Source organism: Terrapene carolina, unplaced genomic scaffold (assembly GCF_002925995.2).
Source record: "Terrapene carolina triunguis isolate 2854851 unplaced genomic scaffold, T_m_triunguis-2.0 Scaffold130, whole genome shotgun sequence".
Lineage (NCBI taxonomy): Eukaryota > Metazoa > Chordata > Testudines > Emydidae > Terrapene > Terrapene triunguis.
In genome coordinates this window covers 5,954,322-5,966,895 of record NW_020664481.1, presented here as the reverse complement: position 1 = coordinate 5,966,895, position 12,574 = coordinate 5,954,322, and positions in this window count along the sequence as shown.

Genomic DNA, 12,574 nt, shown 5'->3' with positions numbered 1-12,574 from the left:
ATTGGCTGGGAACGGCAAACTGCGGCCACTGGGAGCTGAGGGGCTCCATGCCTGTGGACGCTCCAGGTAAACAAAACGACACTGTATTAGATATTCAATTCAATAATTCAATAGAGCTTAAAATTGTCAAATTTTGATGTAGACCCATTGATAAGCCAACCCCCACTCTTTGATGCTTCACTTTTTTACCAAAAAAATTCAGCTTATGAATGAGTATATACGGTAAATAATATTCCTCACCCTTATGGAAAATTTTAGCCTCTCTGTAGATCTTTTTGAACAATTACATAGAGTCGTCTAGAGAGTCATAACCCAGCTAGGACAGTCCACAAAACTTAGAAAGGAGATTATTAAATTCTATAAATATTGAATAATTTGCATCAAACTCTATTGGATTAATTCATTAGTAATTTTCTAGAACTTTTCCATAAGGTGAGTATTTGCAGAATGATGAATGTTCCTATTGTAAAGTCTAGAGGAATACTGTAACTATGGAGGTAGCTTTCTATTTACTTAAGGCAAAATTGACAAGCTTTTAAATGTGACTTCTAAATTAGTGAGACTTACAGGTTAGACAAAGGGTATGTCTTCACTACCTGCCGGATCGGTGGGCAGCGATCGACCCCCGAGTGTTCTCCCGTCAACTCCTGTACTCCAGCGCCGCGAGAAGCGCAGGCAGAGTTGACGGGGGAGCGGCAGCAGTCAACTCACCACAGTGAAGACACCGCGGTAAGTCGATCTAAATACGTCAACTTCAGCTACGTTATTCATGTAGCTGAAGTTGCGTAACTTAGATTGATTCCCCCCCCCACCTCCACCCAGTGTAGACCAGGCCAAAGTGTCATTAGGGCATGATACCCAGGCAGCAGAAAAGGGAGAGAGCAGAGGGACAAATATAAAACGTGAATTTGATGTTTAAAGTAAATGTACTTAAGGGGATGGACATACTGGACAGAAGTTGTTGAACTCTGAATGTTTTGATTTGTAAAGGCCAAAGAGCTATTCTGTATTTTCCCCATTCCTTAAAGTGGAAACATTTCCAAAATCTACAGAACCTACATGAATTCAAATATGGAATGCTGCTGTATGTATGTATTGTATGTTAAACCTCTTGCTATCAGGGACAATAAAGGCACAATGGAGTGGGGGGTGGGAGTATGTGATGGGCAGGTGAAGAGGTAAAAGGTGTTTTCTTTGCACATTTAAAAAATTCTGAATTATGCCTCTTAGAACGTTCGTATGCTGGGGCAAGCAACAAAATGTGCTTTTGTGCAGATAAAGGCCCTGATTTTTTTTTAAACAAATGACAACCTAGACCCCCCCCTTTTTGCACTTGCAGTTTTGGAAGTGCAAATAATTTAAGGCACAATCTTTTTTTTTTTTTTTTTAAATCCACCATTTGAGGTTGTAATTAATGTCACTTAGATGGCTAGCAACCTGATTTTGGATACAATCAGCTAGATCTGACATTTTTGTCCACGGATAATTGCAGTACAAGGGTCAGCTTTTAAAAATCTAGCCCCACATGGCTTATTGCCTATGCGAAGAAAAACCTGCACCCAGAAGTTATGCATTTGAGAGTGCAAATGGGTAACTTCTTGGTGAGATGATCTGTTTACCCAGTCGTGCATATGTGGCAGACGTAACTCAGGTTCCTTTGGTAAAAATAACATTTGGAATTTGCTTATATTTAGCCTGGGTGAAAAACATAACAGGACCCAATTCAGCAAACTTACAACCCACTCAGATATTGTGGATTCAAAATTTAGCCGTGGAATGGAACCTTGAAGGGTTTGTGTTCTGCTTACAGAGAGACAAGTCATCACTGGCATTGAACATGGGAAGAAACTCCTCACTCACTTGGAATTGCTTGTTAGGCAGTTAAAAGTAACTCACACTGGAGTTTTTGTGACCCGTATGACAGTATGTGTGAGACTACTCAGATTGGCTAGGTCCAGGCTCCATCAGTCACTGCCATTACCTGCATAAAAGCCTAATACTACAGGTATTGTGGTAGTAAAAAATGCCCATCAGTGTGGTGCCTGCAGTCCTCACCCTCAGTAGCATTTCTCCTGCCTAAACTGAAAAACCCACCACCACTGGCAGGTGCAGTTGGTTGAATTTTCTAAGTTTTCTGGGTTCAGGGTCAGTCCAAAAGTGTCAGTCCCACTAGGGCTTCCCCTCACCAGCGGGATGTGTTAGCTAAGGAAGCATATGCTGGCCACATCAGTAAAGCAATTGTGCCCAGATTCACAAAGGTGCTTAGGCGGGATCAGTGGAAGTTAGGCACCTAAATACCTTTGTGGAGTTGACAGCATTCACCAGGGACAGTCGCACTTGAGTCCTGGCTTTTTCTGGAGTCCATTGGTCAGGGTGAGCGGGTCAGCACTACTGGCCAAGCCATGATCTATTTGTAAGCAGCTTGAGAGAGGTAGGGGTGGGGGGGAAATTCCTTCCACAGGAGGAAACACTGGGACTTTCTAAAGCAAGAGATAGGAATGAGGAAGGAACAAGATCCTACAGCTTTCAGCCCCTCAGGCTGAGTAGTTTCCTATTGGGCATGCCATGTTCGCCGTTACAATGGAGGAGAGTGACAGACTGGGAAGCTACAGGTGATGCCAGCGCCAGCTGGTTAAGACCATGGCACTACTCAAACAGCTGTTAGTAGCAGTAACTAACTACAGAAAGAGGACTCCTACATAGATGTAATTTCTGCTCCTGGGGATGTCCATCAGCAACAGAATTTCAGCCACCCGTAGATGATGGCTGCTGAACAAATCACAAACCGAACCTTCCCCATGACAGCGGTGGCAGGGGAGTGGGGAAGGGAAGGGAGCTCAATTAGTGGTTATTTCCCCAGGATGCTGTATTCATATAAACCCTTCTTCAAAAATACGTATCCTGCTTTTAGCATAAACTCATTGCACCGCAACTGAAAGCCTCCCAGAAGGAAATACTTTTCTATACTGTGTGCCAGTAGCACAAGTCAGATTCCCCCCAGGGAGATTTTTTTTGGCTCTGTTTGTACAGTGTCTAGCACAGCAGGAAGCTGGTCCAGGACTGGGGCTCCAGAGGGCTACAATAATACAAATAAATAATAATGGCAACACATCGATTTCTGTTAATTAGGAGCCAGATTATAATGCACTTACAAGTGAACAGTCCCTTATACCGGGGGGAGGGATAGTTTAGTGGTTTGAGCATTGGCTTGTTAAACCCAGGGTTGTGAGTTCAATCCTTGAGGGGGCCATTTAGGGATTTAGTTGGGGATTGGTCCTGCTTTGAGCAGGGGGTTGGACTAGATGACCTCCCAAGGTCCCTTCCAACCCTAATATTCTATGACTTCTATACCACAAGCAGTCACAGTGAAGTCAGTGGGGCTATTGGAGGAGTAAGGCATTACACTCCGAGTATAGGAGGGTGGGAAATTGTTTTTCCGTCCCATGACAACTTTTGAGATTTGGGAATTTTTTTTGCTCTGAAGTGGGACAAAATTGGGACCTTCAAAGTTTTTCAAGAAATCCTCCCCTAGAATAACCAGTAGCCTGGTGATGACGGCACTCACCCTGGGATGTGGGAAACCCAGCTTCAAGTCCCTACTCTGCTTGAACTGCAGCAGTAAGGTGGTATACTTTGTAAGAAGACCAGGGTAGGAAATAGTTCTTGTATTGTATTGGCTATTCTGTGGTCAGGGGGGTGTCTCTCTGGTTTGGACTAGAGAAACCTTCCTAATGCGGATTTCATCAAAACAGATTCTTCCCTCAAAATGTTTATTTTCCAATGGAAAAAAAAAACACATTTACTCAAAAAATTCCTGACCAGCTCTAAGTGTGAGTATCCCAAGTCAGTTCTAATTTGTAAAAGTTATTAACTGGCCAATTACCATGTTTCTCTAGCTGTGGACACACAGCATTTCTTTAGGACTGACCTGTGTTATTACGCACTGAATCTCTATGTGTCCTGATTTCCTACACAATAAAACAACTTTATTTGGTATATTTTCCATGGAAGGGGGATCACACAGTTATACAACTAATAACTGCAGGTCAAGAGAGAGAATAAGAGGGATGGGCAAGGGAGACAAAGGTATTCCAGTGAGATTAGAAAATTTGATGAGATAGCTAAAACCGTTCCAGATGGTAGGAGCTGGCTCTCAAACTAACAGTGGCAAAATGATGGAGAGAGAGAGAGAGGCGTTCAGAGGAGCAGAGGGGGGCAGTGATGTAGACAAGGGAAAGCGTTAAAAACAGAAACCCATCCATGATTTTGCTTAGTTACTTTTAGATGTTAATGAAAATAGATGCCACTCATTCATGAATATTAACTATTCCTTCTCTCTTTGGTGAGCACAACCAATCATTTCCCCTGCTGGACTTTCCTTTAGTACCCCTTGTACTTTTCTGGCCTAGTTTGTCATTTTTAAAGTAAACAGCAGTTAAAAATAATCCCATGTTTTACAAGTGCAATGCTGAAAACTTCCCTAGCGAGCTTTTCCAGTAGGGACCTCATCCTGAAAAGCTTTAATCAGCACTAATCCTTTCTCAGGCAAGCAGCTCCACTGAACGAGATCAAACAGTGAATTTGACAGGCGATTTTATTGTATAGCTCACTCAAAGCGTAGGTTTCACAGCAGAGTGTGACTATAGCCTGATCTCATTTGGAGAATGCTGAAAGGTGTCCTGTGGGGACAATCTCTTGTCCTTGTGTATGGGAAAGTTTTAATTACCACTTCATTCAAATGGAAGAAGAAGGGGGGGGGGGAAAAAGACTTGCTAGCTTGCTGGGTCCTCATGATCTTCCCATGCACAGAGCCATTTTTTTGCTAAACCCCATCTTTCTAGCTGCATGATAGATGCTAAACAAATGCGGTTTCCCTGTGGTCAGCATTTTGAGATCACATCTTTACATTCGCTCTCCCCCAAGCTAACGGGGCATTTGGATTGTGATGTTTCATTTGTGTTTTTAGGCATAGTTTGATTCTGCATGGGCAGTTAGGCACTGGCTAGAACCAAGATGCTTTTTAAAAAATATTTAGTCGGCTTAATTTTTTTTCATTGCTTCTCCCCCCAGTTGTTGGAAAGACTAATTCTGCTGTTCTCACTAATTCCACCTCCGAACCAGCCCTGTGAAACACAGCCCCCCGCTCTCCATGCTGTTGTTTGTGCCACATGCTACCTTTAATAAATGATTTTCCCCCATGGCATCTCAGTGAGAGTAAATGAGACTGCATAAAAAAGGGATTTCAAGGAACTAGAGGCAAACAGCACTTTGGCAATTGCCACAACCCCACTTAACTGGGCAAAAATAGCCCACTTTTACTCCACACCCATAGGTCACAACAAAAAAATCCTGGCATGTGTGAGGATTTGCCATCTGTTTAGGAAAGAAAAGAGGAAAATTTAAATTGGAGCAGAGGAAATGAAATGAAAGGACCACAAAGCACTCACCAGCTGGAAGGAAGATATTGCAAGTAGCCATTAGTTATAAAATGGCTATCTTAAGGTCTGTGTTGGCTAGCTCTGCCCAATTTAAAGGATCAGAAGCAGAAAGGCATGCTGGGGAAGAGGAGGGGAGGGGGAGTTCCTATAAGAGGGCAGCACTGAAATGGGGGTGGAGTCAAAAGGAGCTAGGTAATTAGAGAGGAAGGTCTGTTAACTGGGTCTCTGCTCAGAGTGGTCCCTTATCATTATACTACATTGTCTATGTACTTCCTTCCAGAGGCATGTCTGTCTATGTAGTACTCTCTTAGGGTAGTTCCAAGGTGTTTTATCTAATACCCTTTAGAGAAAGTGTATGGAAAAGAAATTGATGAAAGCTACATTGATTGGGACACTGGACAATGTGTGCGTGTGGCCGGGGGAGGGGGTGATGTGGCAAATAATTGCCAGATGGTATGCAAATTAAAGTAGTAATTCAGGAGGTCACAAGCAGACTAGATTTCCAGGACCTGATTCATTCTTACCTTTTTTGTAAATTAGGAGTAAGTCCACTGGAGTCGATGCAGCTGCACTAGTTTAAAAGTGAGTGAGAGGCAAAACCCTAGATATCTGTTTGACTGATCACAAACTCCTTAACAGTGGTCGTGACCTGCTCTCTCTTATGAGGCTTTAGCACAAAACATTGAGCCCTATTTTGGAGACAGAGGAGGTACTGTGTGTGACATATCAGTGTTTCTTTTGAGTACAATAGGTTTAGCCACACCCTACACACTGGCCATTTTGCCTTGAGAGAGATTCAAAGTAGTGTGTAGTGCTACCACTAAGTTACCATCCTGGATTCCTATATTTTTTTTTCTTAAATTAATTTGCCCAGCCAACATGAATCAGTTCCAAGCAGGGCCATTAAAAATATTAATAGGATGGCTGGATTCATCTCCTGAGTTTTTCATATGCTAAAAATCTCTCTTTATATTTCATCTCATCCATTACTAGGCAGAGGGGTTAGAATAACTCATTATTCTACAGTTATATTCTGGCTGATGTCCCAGTTTTATTCCGGTCAAACTCTTTAGGAAAGTTCTGAATGTCTCGCATTACTGCTCTGGATAAAGCAAGCAAACCGTAGCAACCTATGCAGTGTGATGAGGTACACAGGAAATCTAGTGGTTGGAGTTAAATCCTACAAGCTCCGTCTTTGGTTTTACCAGGACACATGTCAGCACAAGTCAATGATTTTTTGAATTTAAGGATTTCTGGGGAAGGATGTACAGACTCAGGATTTTCCCCTTTCCCTGCACTAAAAACTTTGATACAACGTATCCTACATTTTCAATAAATTGCCTGAAGCAGATAGTGCCAATTACAAAGCTGAGAGGTGGGATGGAGAAAGGCATCTGTGTGAAATGCATTCCTCATGGGCTTGATAGAATCATGTTATTCTGAGTCCCAGCAAAGATGTGACCACAATCCTAAGGAATTTACTCCCTATGTAAAGAAATGGAGTTACCACTACTTGAAGAGTCTTATGATAACAGCAAAATGGGGGAGAGACAGTGACCTGCATTACAAAACCCCTGGGGTGTCTTCAAAGGCACCTGAATTTCTCCCAAAATATAAGCAATATGTTTGTAACAAGTTAAAGCTGTTTCATTTTCCACTTTTTTTTTTTTTTTGCCACCTTCTTGAGCTCGAAGTGCTGATTCCTAAGGGGTACTCAGATGTCCTAGTGGCACTGGCTGATGTGTTGATGTGAGTCAAACTGTTTGTTTTATTCTGCACTGCAGGACATTTCTGTGTCTGAGGTTAATTGCAGTTTTGTGTTCCTGCCAGTCACTCCCAATTCAATTTGCTGTAATAGCGGCATGATCCCCGTGAGACACCAGGATTTCAGCCGTGTGCACTAGGCAAAGTCACACTATCAGCCACTTTCGAAGTGCACTTAACCAAATGATAGTCTAGGAGAGCTGAGAGAGTTTGGGAATTCCCACCTGGTGAGCAAAGGGACCCCAAAGCTCAGAGGCGTTAGTTCCTGAATCTTTGCAGTGATCCTCTTGTCTGTAACTGGACTATTGTTCCCTTAGGGAGGCTTCATGGTCTGGTACGGTACCCTGGCCTCCTAGGCTGAATGGACAGGATTGAAGCTCATCCATGCCAGCAAAGCCCCATGATCCTCCCTGTTGAAATTCAAAAGGTGCCCCCTTTATCCTTTTTTAAATCCCTCCTTTAAAGCTACCTCCAATGTGATCCCTACAACTCACTCCAGCCTGGCTTCGGTTGAGAAAGTGCCTTCGATTTTTCTGCTGCGTTCCTTTTGTTACCTGCCAACACCATTTGTCTGGTTTGTCCACCTGTTGTATCCCCGTCTGACACCTAGTCTGTATGCTGTCTGGGGCGGGGGCCGTCATCTTTGTTGTCAAGGAGAACGGGGCCTTGATCGGAATCCCCAGTCACTACTGCAACACAAATACCACATCCTTCCTACCAGTAGGCCTGCAGGCACTACTCCTAGGAGAAATGTGAAAGCCCCTTGGAACGGCTGTGAATTCTGGAGTGAGTTAATATTCCTTGGAGGAAATACTCATATAGGAATGACGATGGAAGCTGATAAAACTGCTCCCAGACCATGCTACCTCTGCTGCCTAGAATAAGCCTGAAGTCTGGCACTCCATGGGCAAAGCCAGACTTGTGATTGACTGTCAGGCGTTTCCTTCCTATGCCCTCTGGGAAGCTAGAGGAATATAGATTTCTGGGGAGAGAGGGAAATGTACACAGATGTACTAAGAACAACCAGTGCTGTTCTTAAACATTTTCATTATGCTACGTTGCCTTGAATGGAGGTGCACCCATTTGAAGGGTCTCGTGGGTAGCTTTTCTATGCAGAGTCTGCCTGAAGCAAACTGTCTGATGGCTAATTAGATATGGGGAAATTATTAGCAGAGATAGCGACTTCTTGCATCTGTTTTTCTGCAAGGGTTTATGGAAGCAGAGTGGGTGGGTGCAGTGGTCTATTACAAGTTCATGATGTGAAACATATGACTTTAAAATCACCACAGATCGTAGGATTAAAATTCATTGAACTCAGAGAGAAAAGCGATCTAAGGATTTAAATTTTCAACCACCTTCAGTGTGACCTCTGATTTTGTGCATCCGGTTTTGAACATGCAACTGATAGTGCCCCTAAAAAAAGTGTGTCTGGCCCCAGGTTGCTCAGTAAAATTTGTGTGCAACAATCAGGGAGCTGCATTACACTGAAGCTGTAGCCTGTGAATTGTGCAAAACTGGGTGTGCAAAACAGATGATGGAGGGGATGAAAAATATGGCTTCTTGGCCAATCTAACCCTCTGTGGGGGAAGCCCTAAGATAAAATGTTAATGGACCAGCCTAAATTATAGAGAATTATATCCCCTCTCTAGGACGATCCAAAAAACTGATAGAAAGGATCCCATTCTCCTTCAAATGCTGCATGTTTTTAGAGTAATTACTATGGAACACTATGAAAATTCTGCATGGTCCTCCTGGTTTAATCTCTATTGAATTCCATAAGCATTTTCTTGATAGAATCCATCCACGCACCAGTGGTCCCCTACCGTGTGTTTTCTGAAGCTTTGCCAGTGGTGATGCTTGCCGATGGGCTTGATAGTGGAAGTCTGCAGACAGAAACGGTCTGTGCTGATACTGGCTCTCTGGAAGCTCTCTGGCTGCCAGGCTATGTTACTCGTAATCTCGCCAGGTCCCTGAAGACTCCTGTATTTTTAGATTGGCTCCTTCGCTCTCACGCTACGGTAACTGTTTACATGCCTGTGTGCAGTGAAGTTCCCTGGTGAAGGCAGAGGGCGTAATCTGACCTGGGTCATGCTATGCTGTAACCACCTGGCTCCATGCGATCTAGGACAGAGTGGTGACTAAGGGCACTGGGTAGAGATGTGGTGATGCACCCACTCCCGAGGGGGAAATTAATTCCTGGGCCATGTCCTCTACCCTCTGCCGGTGATGCAAAGCAGCAGTAACACCAGCTTAACTGGCCAGTGGAGGATGCTGTCAAGGTGACTCGGATGCAGCTGGGGAGAGGGATTCTGCAGAAAAGCGGGGTGTCCAGAGCTTCCTCAACTCCAGCAATGCCCAGCTGCTGAAGCGGTCCCTGGATGAGGAGGTGTGCCTGTGTGTAATGTTGGGTTACAGCCATTTTGTGGTCACCCCGTGGCCTATCCTCACCCTCTCTCCAAAACAGCCCAGGATTGGGCACACATTCCTGAGTGCTCTGCCATTAGTCTGGAGCTGGACCGTGTTCAAGGCCTCCTCTCCCCGATGTACCATCCAGATTCACTAAGGACCATCAGCAGAAACCTCCCACCAACAAGGTCTCTAGCTGAATGTCAGCACTGCAACCATCATTTCATAGACTGCCCTACCTTTTAATATAAGCAGCAACCGTGAGGGAAAACACATTCCAAATGATAGTTCTTTGGGCTCATTGAATTACTATTTTGTAATTGTATTAGTTAAGCATGGTGCAGCTTCATACAAAGGATCTATTGAATTGAAAGTATTTAAGGGCTTAGGTTCTAATACTGCCAATGAGGCTTATCCATGGGGCACCTTTTTCCCACCACCTTACATAGTGTGACAAACCCAAGGGAAAGGAGAGCGAGACCTTCTTCCTTTTGACATGGACAGCATGAGTCCTGTGCACTACTTAAGTCCCACTCAAACCCTATTGAGTCTGTGGGATTTGGGTTTGTGGACTTGGTGTTTCCAAGCCCACACTTGAGTATCCACACTGCATTGTAAACCTGGGTTTACAATTGCTGGGCCTGGGTCTCCCAGCCGTGCTAATGTGTCCACACTGCACTGTGCAGACCTTCTGTGGCTTGACCTGTGTCCACACTGCAAAATGCTAGAACTTGGACCCGAGTCACAGCAGCACTCTGGCTCTGAACCACACCCCTCGCAGCATCTTAGAACCCGGGTCCTGAGTTCTTGCTGACCCAAGTCAGACTGATTTATGTGCGATGGAAGCGGAGCTTGGGCTCAGACCTGAGTCAGAGCCTGAGCTTAGTATGCAGTGTAAACATACCCTACACTAAGTATCGGACATGCATTGTGGCTCTTCCCATTAGTGAATTTCACCCTCTTGGTAGCATGAACTAGGGAATTGCAGAAGCAAGGTCTGATTCTCGGTCAGTTAATTTGTACCGCCCAATCCTGGATAGTTTTTCAGCTCACAGGTCTGAGAACACACTGAATGACTTGCATCTGAGTTGTGAGTGTGATTTGTTGGTGGAAAAAACATGAAAGGCTCTCTCTGCATTCAGCCTCTGTATCTTTCTTTGAGTACAGTTTTCTCTGAGATACAAACTGCAAAAAAATAAAGTCCAACCTTTTATTGAATTGAAAGTATTTAAGGGCTTAGGTTCTAATGCTGTCAATGAGGCTTATCCATGGGGCACCTTTTTCCCCACCACCTTATATCGTGTGAGAAACCCAAGGGAAAGGAGAGTGAGACCTTCTCACAGCAAAATGTGCTCCTCATCCCATTACTCAATCCCTCATAGAGTAATGGTCTCAAGTTGCAGTGGGGGAGGTTTAGGTTGGATATTGTGAAAAAGTTTTTCACTAGGAGGGTGGTGAAGCACTGGAATGGGTTACCTAGGGAGGTGGTGGAATCGCCTTCCTTAGAGGTTTTTAAGGTCAGGCTTGACAAAGCCCTGGCTGGGATGATTTAGTTGGGGATTGGTCCTGCTTTGAGCAGGGGGTTGGACTAGATGACCTCCTGAGGTCCCTTCCAACCCTGATTTCTATGATTCTATGATCCCCTGTAGTAATGAATATTCTGAAAACTTCCTAGCAATGAACTGGAAAACATAGAGGTGACCAGTTTTATCTGGGATGTGAATATGTTTGCACCTTTCCAATTCTATCTCTCTCTGGCCGGTCACAGATTTTACTAAGGGATAGAAAGAAAGCAAAGAGAACTTGGAAATATCTTATTTCAGGCCTTTTAGGAAGCTTCATCATTTGCTTTTTATGAAGGAATATTGGCTAAGAGTCCTAGGGAATATTGGGAACCCTGTGGAGAAGTCACTATTGGAATGTAGCCTCTAGATGTACCCTCCACTTCATCCTTCCACCCCCCTCTTTCATACAGAAAGTATTGGGGTACATTGAAAGCAAGGGGATTAGAGATCTGTCTTGGACCAGGTGAGGTTCCGGCAGATACTGTGCAGCACCAATCTCTGCCAATGGATACCCAGCCTGAATTATAACATCCCCATCTCGCCACTGATGAAGTGGGGCTCCCAACAGTGGTGATCTGATCATGTGGACAAATGGGGACTTGTGTTAGACCACAACATTCATTTCAAATGTGACATAAGCCCCAGGTCTCCAGTGGTGAAAAGGTGAAAAGGTAACCACTGTGGGAACTCATCCACTTCATTAACTGGCTTCACTGTCAAATTACTGATCCGTCCAGCCTTCACTGATCCTCCTACGCACTCAAAATGTTGAAACGATCAGGTCAAAATGAGGCCATTGGCTCTGTTTACACCAATGAAAGTCAACGTGACTCCTCGATAATGTTGCCTTTGAAGATTGACCTGGGCCTTCTGACAGTTTGATCATAGCACTGACCAGTCTCTGTGCCTGATACTTCTGTAAATAGATCCATCTTCAGAAGATGCTTCTGCTGAAATTGACATTCAAAAATGGTGGGTTTTGAGCCTTATCAAATGTTGATGTTTGTGCCAGATGCAATAAAATGCATGCTCCCTCCCTACCTCTATTGCGGCTATTCAAATAAGTGCTGTATTTAAGTGCTGATAACCCACTAGGACTTGAAACTGCTGATATTGCCAGCATGCACTATAAAGGTATATTTTTAAAACTACCTTCAACTTGAAACTTTGCAGGCATCCTGGTGACACCCATAACCATCCAAGACACCATCATGTCAGATTTTCTCAAGTCTTGAAGGTTGTTAAAGTGAAGTGCATGTAGAAAGATAACCTTAATACACAGAGGAAACAGTCACCCTCCTGTATAACACAGGCCTTCAATAACATTGACTCTGTTCAGATGGACATTTACTTCTGCACATAGGCCAAACTTGTCAGAGGTGACTAATGTTTATGGGTATC